The sequence below is a fragment of the Triticum urartu genome, chromosome 6 (genome assembly GCF_003073215.2).
Source record: "Triticum urartu cultivar G1812 chromosome 6, Tu2.1, whole genome shotgun sequence".
Lineage (NCBI taxonomy): Eukaryota > Viridiplantae > Streptophyta > Magnoliopsida > Poales > Poaceae > Triticum > Triticum urartu.
The window spans coordinates 23,074,659-23,083,768 of NC_053027.1; the positions used below are offsets into that span (position 1 = coordinate 23,074,659).

Here is a 9,110-nt window from a genome sequence, read left to right on the forward strand (position 1 = left end):
GTGTTAGCACCGATCGATTTCGCGGCTATGTCTTCCTCCGACGACGCAACTTCCATTAGGGTCGACTCCGCGGTCAAGGAGAAGCTCGCCGAGAACCGCTTGGCGGCGCTCATTGAGAGGAACCCGCATCAGATCCTAATAAAGTATTTTGAGGATCTGGCCAAGAAGAATCTTCCAGCTAAGGAAAAGAAGGCCCCACCACGTAAGGAGTGTGACGACTCGATGCCATTGAGTCCACCGACGTACATTCCCGACGACGCTTGGTCGTCCACCATGGGGGATGCCCCAACGCGCTCTGACTCCACGATCACCGGTTTCACTGATTACACATCCGAGTAGTCCACCTAGATAGTTGGCGTTGGTTTAGTGATATAGTCATGTAGGTGCTGATATGGACTTAGATTGCCACTCGCGATGCTTTTTATTGTATGAGTGATGAACACTTACGTGCATTATGTATGATGTGATATTTTTAACCTTGCATTCCTTCTCTGTCGATTTTTCTCTATCTTTGTAGATGAAATGGGATGCGGTCACTAGTGCAGAACTGGGCAATAGCACCGGTTCGTAAGGCCCTTTAGTGCCGGTTTGGTAACCGGCGCTAAAATGTAGGCACTAAAAGCCCCCCCCCCCCCCCTTAGTACCGGTTCAGCACGAACCGGTGCTAAAGGGAAACCACGTGGCACGAGCCAGCTTCGGGGGCAGGGAGCCCTTTAGTACTGGTTGGTGTCACCAACCGGTATTAAAATGTTGGGGGGTTTTGGGTTTATGATTTTTTTTTCATTTAATTTTATGTTTTCCATTTAATTATTTTCGTTTGCTGGTATTTTACGATACTACATATTGTATACGTTATACATATATATAAATAGAATTTCTAGTAGAACCGATCGCAATATATATATATATAGGACAGCGCTATTCTATTACTAGTAACAGAATATTATTCTGTTACCCTTCGGCCCTATAAGGAGCGAGCGAAGAAATTCCCACCTAAGCTACCTTGTCCCCCGACCTGATCCGCAACACCAGCCCGCCACCGCGACCTCTCCTCCCACAGCGCGCCGCCGGTGCCTCCCCCCCCCCCCCGGCGCCCCCGCCGCCCCCCTCCCCCAGCGCGCCGCCGGGGCCTACCCCTCCCCGCAGCGCGCCGCCGTGGCCTCCCCTCTTCCCCAGCGCGCCGCCCTGCCCCCACCTTCTCCCTCGGCTACGGTCGCCGCCCCACCCCCACCTTCTCCCTCGGCTTCGGCTGCCGCCCCCCACCCCCACCTTCACCTTCTCCCTTGGCTTCGGCCCGAGCACATCCTGGCTCCGACGGCACCGGCTGTGATCCGCCCCCCACCCCCTGGATCTGCCGCCGCCGCAACCAGCCCAAGTCTGGTTTGTGCTGCTCCTCTCCTCCTTTCCGTCACTGCCGTTCATCCTGGTTAGCTCTCCATCGAATGGCCCCGGTCGCTACTCACCTCCACAGCCTCTGTTCGTGGTGTTCTTCTGCCCGCGGCTGCCTTCGATCACGAGCTCGTCCACCACAATCGCTGGTAGCTGTCCAAGTCGATCTCTAACCGCAGTACGAGCAGAACTTCGCTGGTAGTTGTCCCTACACTTGGACTGAAAGTTTTTTGCCCCTATACTGCCACACATAGTAACCCATGGCTTGCGCTCAGTGCCTATGGGGGAGCCGTGGGGTCGAGCCTCTTCGTCTCGGCAGTACAACTGCATGCTCCCCCGCCGGTCACGAGAAGAGCAATGGGCAGGCCACCCCGCGCTCCACCCTGAATTTGTTCAATGGTCTGTTCACCGTCGTCCTGGTTCCTGCCCGGCGGCCGTCGTACTGGATCACGCGCCACTGCTGTCGTTCTTTTCTTGGTTGGAGACAGGAAGCGCCGCCTAGGAGGACTCGCCGTGGGCCATGCTGCACCATCGACGGCCTCCATCATTACGTCTCCTGCCATCCTCTCGTTTATCCCCATACGTGCTAAAATTTCTTTGATGTCGTGATCTGTAGTTACTATGAACTGATAGGTAAAAGTATATCTCTCTAGTGCCCTCTCTCTCTCTCTCCATGCTTTGTAGTTTGTGTGAACTGATAGTTGAGATTCGATGAAATGTCCATTTCGATTCTGTGAACTCATAGCTGAAAGTTTTGTGAACTAGTATTTTTTGTTCTTCAGATATTTGACACTTTCGTGAACTGAAAGCTGATACTTCAGATCTCCTACCAATGAACAAGGACAAAGAAGAAAGGAAGATAGATGCCTCTTTGTTACTACCGGGAAGAATTGATTTAAGATATCGGTCTTACTTCTGTCAAGATCCAACGTAATTTTATTTACCTTTTCCCCCAGGCCATGCACCGTCGCAGCTCTCAAGCCGATTGTGTCGAGCTTCCTGCCACTGCCGGTGGGGCTCCATCGTCGCACCACCCATACCGTTCACTGCCGGTGGGGCTGCCATCTATACTGTACTCCCACCATCCCCAGCTAGAGAACTGCGTGTTACACTTGCACCCTTCAGATACAGATATTAGTACATACAGTATGTGAGCAGCCTGCAGTTTCTTAATCTAATAATGCGCTCCATTGAGTTATTTGCCTTATGCTATGTTCATGATAATGTGAGAAAGATGACAGGCAAGTTACTGTGTTGTATGAGTGTACACACATTTGTTTGTTCGTGAATTAATTACATGCGTTTCCTGAAAGATTTGTTGGCAGTACTTGCTTATATGTTGAAGATTTCTGCTGGAAACGAGTTCATTATTTTGCCCTTGGACTTGTAGATGGAGTGTTGGCAAAGACAACTATGGAGAGGAAACTGTCGATGGCGAAGAATTGGGAGTCAGAAGAGCAAAGCCGACAGCAGGTGGCCCAAACTCTAGCTCAACTGAACTTTGCATAAATAAATCCTCCTCTATCTATGGGTGTTTGGCCAATCTTCTGGTTCAGGGCCTTAACTGAACTTAAGTGGAAAGATGTGGTGCTGTAGGGCCAAGCAGAAGATGTCGCTAATGTTGTTGGGTCATGGGAGAACACCAAAACAGAAGGCAGTCCTTGACGTGAATCTCTGAATGCCAGAGGTCTCGACTCTGAATCTGGACCTTGCCTAGTTGCCTTTTTGTGTTTGCTAGATCAGTACTAGTGCTCAGTAGTACGACAAGTAGCAGTACTGATCAGTACGACTTACACAATACTAGTACTGATCAGTACTATTTCTAATGTTAAAAGTAACATCCATACAGTATTGATGATTAATACTGACAAGGATGCTGTCTACAATTCTGAACTTATTGTTGACTCATACTAGTATTGATGAAATGGAAAGCAAGTGTCACATGAATCCTCAATTGAAATGGGAAGGAAGGTTACAATGAGACCCGGGGAAATCACTATTTATTCTATCCTTGGTTCTTAGAAAAACATGGAAACAATTCTTTGCGTGTTAGAATATCAGTCCATGTGGAGAAGAACATGTTTCCTATATGAAAAATTAATACATTATTATCAGTTCAATGTGTATTTCGTCATTAGTTCATACAGAACAACCGTAAAAATATATTTTGATGTGTGTTGGAGAGAGTTCAGCTTTATATTATATGGTAGCTCACTCCCTCCGAGGCAAATAATGATTTTTTGTCAATGCAATCCACAATCCAGTACATGGTGTACCTTTTTACTAAGAGTACAAGTCCGAGTTTCCAATCTTTTGATGATTTGGTATCTGTTTAGAGAAAAATCAAGGTGAATTTTTTGGTTGCAGGAATGGAAGGCTCCCCACCCACCGAGACCAAATACATGCTGCTCGAGAAGGACCACTCATAAGGAATATGTAGGGGAAAAGTTCACTTAATCTGCTACTCAAGCTCATATGTAAAAGTTTGAAGGCTGTCGTAGAGCAAGTTCTAGATCAAAGGGTGTAATTTCTGTTTCAATTACTGCTAGTATTGGATTTTGTACTATGGACAAATGTAGACAACTGTGTTTCTTGTATGTGTTGCCATTCCATTTTTGATATATCTGCTACTCAAGTACAAGTTAAAAATGGTGGTCCGTTCGGAATAAAAGAAATGACAGAAATTCAACTTGTAAAAGTTCAAGCAAAAAGAAACCCCATGCAATTCAAATGAGAAAATTACAAGTCGTAAAATAAGAGAAGTTCAGAACATCATTGTAAAAAAAAGTTTAGTTCAAAAAAACATTTTCTTTTTGAAAAAAATATCATTCAGTTCGATGATATAAACCATGCAAGTACAGGGGCGACGATACAATAAACCATTGAAAACTTATGAGCAAAGCAGAGCAAAGTCTAGTTAGTGAAAACACGCTTAGTACAAAACATATATCAGTACGACTACTCTGTTTTTCAGACGAGAAAACAGCATGATCTTCAAAATTACTCTTAAACGGTTGCGAAGTAGAGAAAACGTTCAACATGACTAAGTTTTGCATTTTCGATAGCTATCCAACGGTATATTATTTGCCATATTTCGACAAACTTTTTTAAAAAATCGAGTTCAAAATCAAATTTGACCGTATTCGAATTCGTTTTTAAACCGTAAGGAATTAGATAAACATTTATATACAAAAAATTTGCGCATTTTCCATAGCTTTCCAACGCCGTATCATTTGCGTCAATCCGACGAACCGTTTACAAAATATCGCGAAAATACGTTTCGCCCAGAATTTCACCGTTTTTCAAATTACTTTTAAATAATATAGAATTAGAAAAAACAATACATATATGGAAGATGCGGATTTTCACCAGCTTTCCAAGGCCATCTTATTTGCTCAATTCCGACAAACGGTTTGAAAATTGAGTCCGAAATACGATTCACGTTTTCGGTTTTGAAAAAAATGGTTTTTTCAAAACTGCTCTTAAACCATAATGATTTTGCAAAAACGTTCAATATACTTGAAATATGGTTGTCAAGAGCTTTCCAACGATATATTACACGCCCCATTCCGACAAAAAAATTATAAAAAGTTTTTGAACTAAAGAAGACGATGTGTTAAACAAAACTGAAAGCATCAGTTCAACCGCTTCGAAAACATCAGTACAACCACCTGAAACCGTCAGTTCAAAAAGGGTAACAGAATAATATTCTGTTACGCGTAACAGAATAGCCCAGATGTGTACATATATATATCATCGAATGTCTCACAACCACCATTAATTAATTCACACATATATACACACATGTATATAATTTCTCCTAATTGGTGCCTTCGGAGCCAGTGACATTAGCCTAGCTAATTGGTGCCTTCGGAGCACGATAACAATTGGAAGTGGTTCATGGGGGCGGTAGCGGGTAATAGTATTCTCCTTTGGGATCTATGACCTGGTCGAGCAAAAATCCCGCTATTTCCTCTTGAATTGCTTCTATGCGGTCCTGTGCTAGGAGCTTGTCCCGCACCTCTTTGAACTGTTAAGAAGGAGATCGATATGCATGTGTATTAGTTGTGTGACTAGATATCGATAATGGTGTAAAAATTGTGAATAGTGTTCTGACAATTGATATCGTACCCACTCCTGTCTTTGAGATTTGCTCCTTTCGGACGCCATCATGCGAATGTTCTCGCAAACGTAGTATGCACATAGATCATTCCCCGGCGCCTGCTTCAGGGCCTTTACGAGAATGGAATTTGATCAGATAATAATTAATCAAGCATGATAATTAAAGAGATGGCAGCTAGCTAGTACTACTTAATTACTTACCTTGGGTTGATAATTAAAGAGATGGCAGTAAGCAAAAACATGTAGCTATAGCTAGTAGGGAAAAACAGAATTTATAGTACAAGACAGTGTGACTCACTGGAAGTTGTAAGGAAGTAGTATATCTTCATTGTATTTGAGTTCCTTGAAGAACTGTAGCATGCTTTCCTCTACACTTTTTTCGTGATATGGATCTATTTTCCATGTGTATTCATTAATGGTATTTGGGTCAACAAACCCAATGTCATAGCGTCCACCTTTTTTCATTTCATAAATCTTCATCCTGCATAATACCACATAAAAGAATATAGTGAGGATAATTACAGGTAATGATTGATCAAAATGATCACTACAGCTAGCTTGACACTTAAATTACAGAAAGAAATCACTTACAGACAATAGCAACTGACGATAGATTTGTCGAGTGCGTCTTTATTGTATAGCTGAAATAGTTTTGAATACTCAACGGTCACAGCTTTCTCATGGTAGTAATGCTCCTTGTTGACATTCACCATGACGGACTATCGATTGGAAATCTTGGTAATGTCCATGTACCATTGATGCAATTCATACATTCTCGTTGGAAGCTTATTGACCTCCTCTGGCTCGACCAAAGGTTGGCCTCGGGCATATTTCCGTTTTATTTCCTCCTCTCTAGTCGGAGACATGGGCTCGATATCGAGGAGTTGTCCAACAGTGATCCCGATCGATTCAGCCTGCGCAATATGCTCCTCGATTATTACCACATCGCCCACCCCAGGAACATTAACAGTTTGCCCACAATAATATTGGGCGCGCCTACTCTCATGTGTTGTTGGCACAACAAGCGGGGGGATTGATTGCGCCGCCTGTTCTCCCAGCTGGGGAACGGTTTTACCGCTCCTTTTGCCAGCTGATTTGTTCGAGCTCGAGCTCGCCTCTTTCTGTAGACGTGCTTGATTTAACTTCTTGATGTGGCGCTCATAGTCTGTGTCAACAGGCTTGGGAGCTGGTGCTCTAGCCATACGAATGAAGTGGTCAATCTTTTCCATAGGCACTTTCTCCCTTGGCGGCGGTGGCGGTTTTGGTGCAAAATGGGCTTCCACCTCGGCCTTCGATATGGCTACGTTTTCCTCCTCGGACTTGTCGTAAGGCCTCTGCGGAAGAGGCGCGAGGCTTGGACCATATTGAAATCGCTTGCCTCCGCCTGTACCTCCAGTACTACCTCGACTTGTACCGCTACGCACCATAGCTGAGGCGGCTCTCTTCCGTGATTGCTGAGGCGGCGAAGACGGCTGACGTGGCTGAGTTGGAGGAGGAGTGGCCTGAAGCTGTGCCGGACTTGGAGGAGGAGTGGCCTGAAGCTGTGCCGGACTTGGAGGAGGAGTGGCCTGACGCTTTGCCGGACTTGGAGGAGGAGGAGTGGCCTGAAGCTGTGCCGGACTTGGAGGAGGAGTGGCCTGACGTGTTGGTGGACTTGGAGGAGCGGGAGTCTGCTGACTCGGTGGCGGACTGCGACGAGGAGTCGGATGACGCGGTGTCGGTGGCCTTCGAAAGATGATGCAATCCTTTCTCCATAGGATGATACGATGGTTGGCCTCTCCTAGTGTGTGCTCATCGTCACCTCCAGGAATGTCAAGCTCTAGCCTCGAATATTGGTCCACCACCTCATCAACCAATACACGAGCATAGCCCGCTGAAATCGGGTTGCAATGGAAGGTTGCCTCGGGGGGATTTGTAAAAGCAAGGGCGTCCGCGACCTTCATGGATATGTTCTTCATTTTGAAGTGTATCTCGCAGTTAGTGTTCTCCATGATGTCATCCACTGGGCAGCTATCCAGCAATGCGTCGCCCGGGGCGGAACCCACGCTGCTTCTCGGCATGGATGGGACGGTGCTATCCATTGCTGGATCATCCGCTAGCTGCTGAGACCCCCTTTGCTGGCTAAGTGAGTCGATCTGCTCCTGCTGCCGCTGGAATTTGACTGCCAAGTCCGCGTGCGCTGATTCTAGGCCTTGAAGGCGTTCATAGTCTAGCTTCCTCTGCTCCTCCTCCATCTTCCTCTTCTTCTCCTCCGCAATCTTCTTTCTTGCACGGGTTCTGTAGTCGGCGTTCCAGTCCGAAAACCCCTCATGCCACGGAATAGCGCCCATGCCTCGTGTTCTTCCCGGGTGTTCAGGATTTCCCAGGGCACGCGTAAGCTCGTCGTTCTCTCTGTTGGGCTCGAACAACCCCGATCGAGCCTCTTTTATTGCAACAAGTAGCTTATCTTCGGCTCCGTCGAGACATGCCTTCTTCGAAACTTTGCCTGTCTTCGGGTCCAACTCCCCCCCATGCGCATAGAACCAAGTCCTGCACCTGGGGGGCCAGCTCAATGTTTCTGGAGTGACACCTGCATCCAGCATCTCTTTCTCAGACTTATCCCACTTAGGCATTCCCACCTGGCCCCAGCTTATGGAACTTATTCTTTTTTGCGGCATTGGCCTTGTTTATTCTGGACCGTTCCTTAGATAATTCCGAATCCTTGAATTTCATGAAATCGTCCCAATGAGCACTTTGGTTCTCTAGTGTTCCTCGAATATTGGAGTCTTCCTTCCTCCGTTGACGTACTTGGCCCATTCACGAATCTTGTGGTTCTTGAATGCAACCGCCATCTTCCTAAGAATAGCGTCCTTGACTTTCTCCACATCTGCATCTGTGAAATGATCTGGTAGGGTGAAATGTTCCATGAGCGTTTCCCAAAGCAAATGTTTTTGTCTGTCGTCGACAAAAGTAACTCCTAGACGTGGCTTTGCTGGCTCTCTCCATTCTTGAAGGGAGACCGGGAGTTGGTCCTTCACAAGAACTCCGCACTAACGAATGAACTTCTCCGCAATCTTCTTAGGTGCTAATGGTTCGCCATTAGGTCTGATTGCCTCGATATTGTACTTTACGCCCTCCTTCAACTTTTTGTTCGGGCCTCGTTTCGTCCTGTTGCCTGAAGATTTGCTCGATCCGGATGGCTGAAAGAAGAAAGATCGATTCATTAATATATCTTCAAGTCATTTAAAACATGTGATGATCACCAGATGCCTGCTTATATAAATATATATACCTCGTCGGTCTTTGTTGTTTCAAGATCAATATTTTCTTCGTCATGTTCATAGTTCATGACTTCATCAATTCGGTCGTCGCGATCGAATATCATATCACCCTCCCCGGTGTTGTTTAGATATTCGGAGCCGTCATAATCTTCTTCATTCTGATCATCATCTGGCCCGCAAGGATTGCGTATGATATTGAACAGGGCCTCTTCTCCCTCTCTGCCGGTATTGTCCGCCATCGGTTTTGTTTAACTAATCCAAAAGAAATATATTCAAATTACAATGCATGGATGCAATCAATTAATAAGGAAAAACTGAATCAATCATAGTACATAATAA

At 45.6% G+C, this 9,110-nt stretch overlaps 1 long non-coding RNA gene across 6 annotated transcripts; it reads left to right on the forward strand.

Moving 5' to 3' along the window:
- Positions 1 to 1,110: 1,110 nt before the first annotated feature.
- LOC125517316 lies at positions 1,111 to 4,010 on the forward strand. Of its 6 annotated transcripts, none has more exons than XR_007287547.1 (3): positions 1,111 to 2,862; positions 2,986 to 3,076; positions 3,757 to 4,010. It is a non-coding gene; the product is annotated as an uncharacterized LOC125517316 (long non-coding RNA). The 6 variants fall into 6 exon arrangements; XR_007287548.1 differs by having other exon boundaries at positions 1,111 to 2,535; positions 2,780 to 2,862; positions 2,986 to 4,010; XR_007287550.1 differs by having other exon boundaries at positions 1,111 to 2,022; positions 2,172 to 2,862; positions 2,986 to 4,010.
- The last annotated feature ends 5,100 nt before the right edge of the window (positions 4,011 to 9,110 follow it).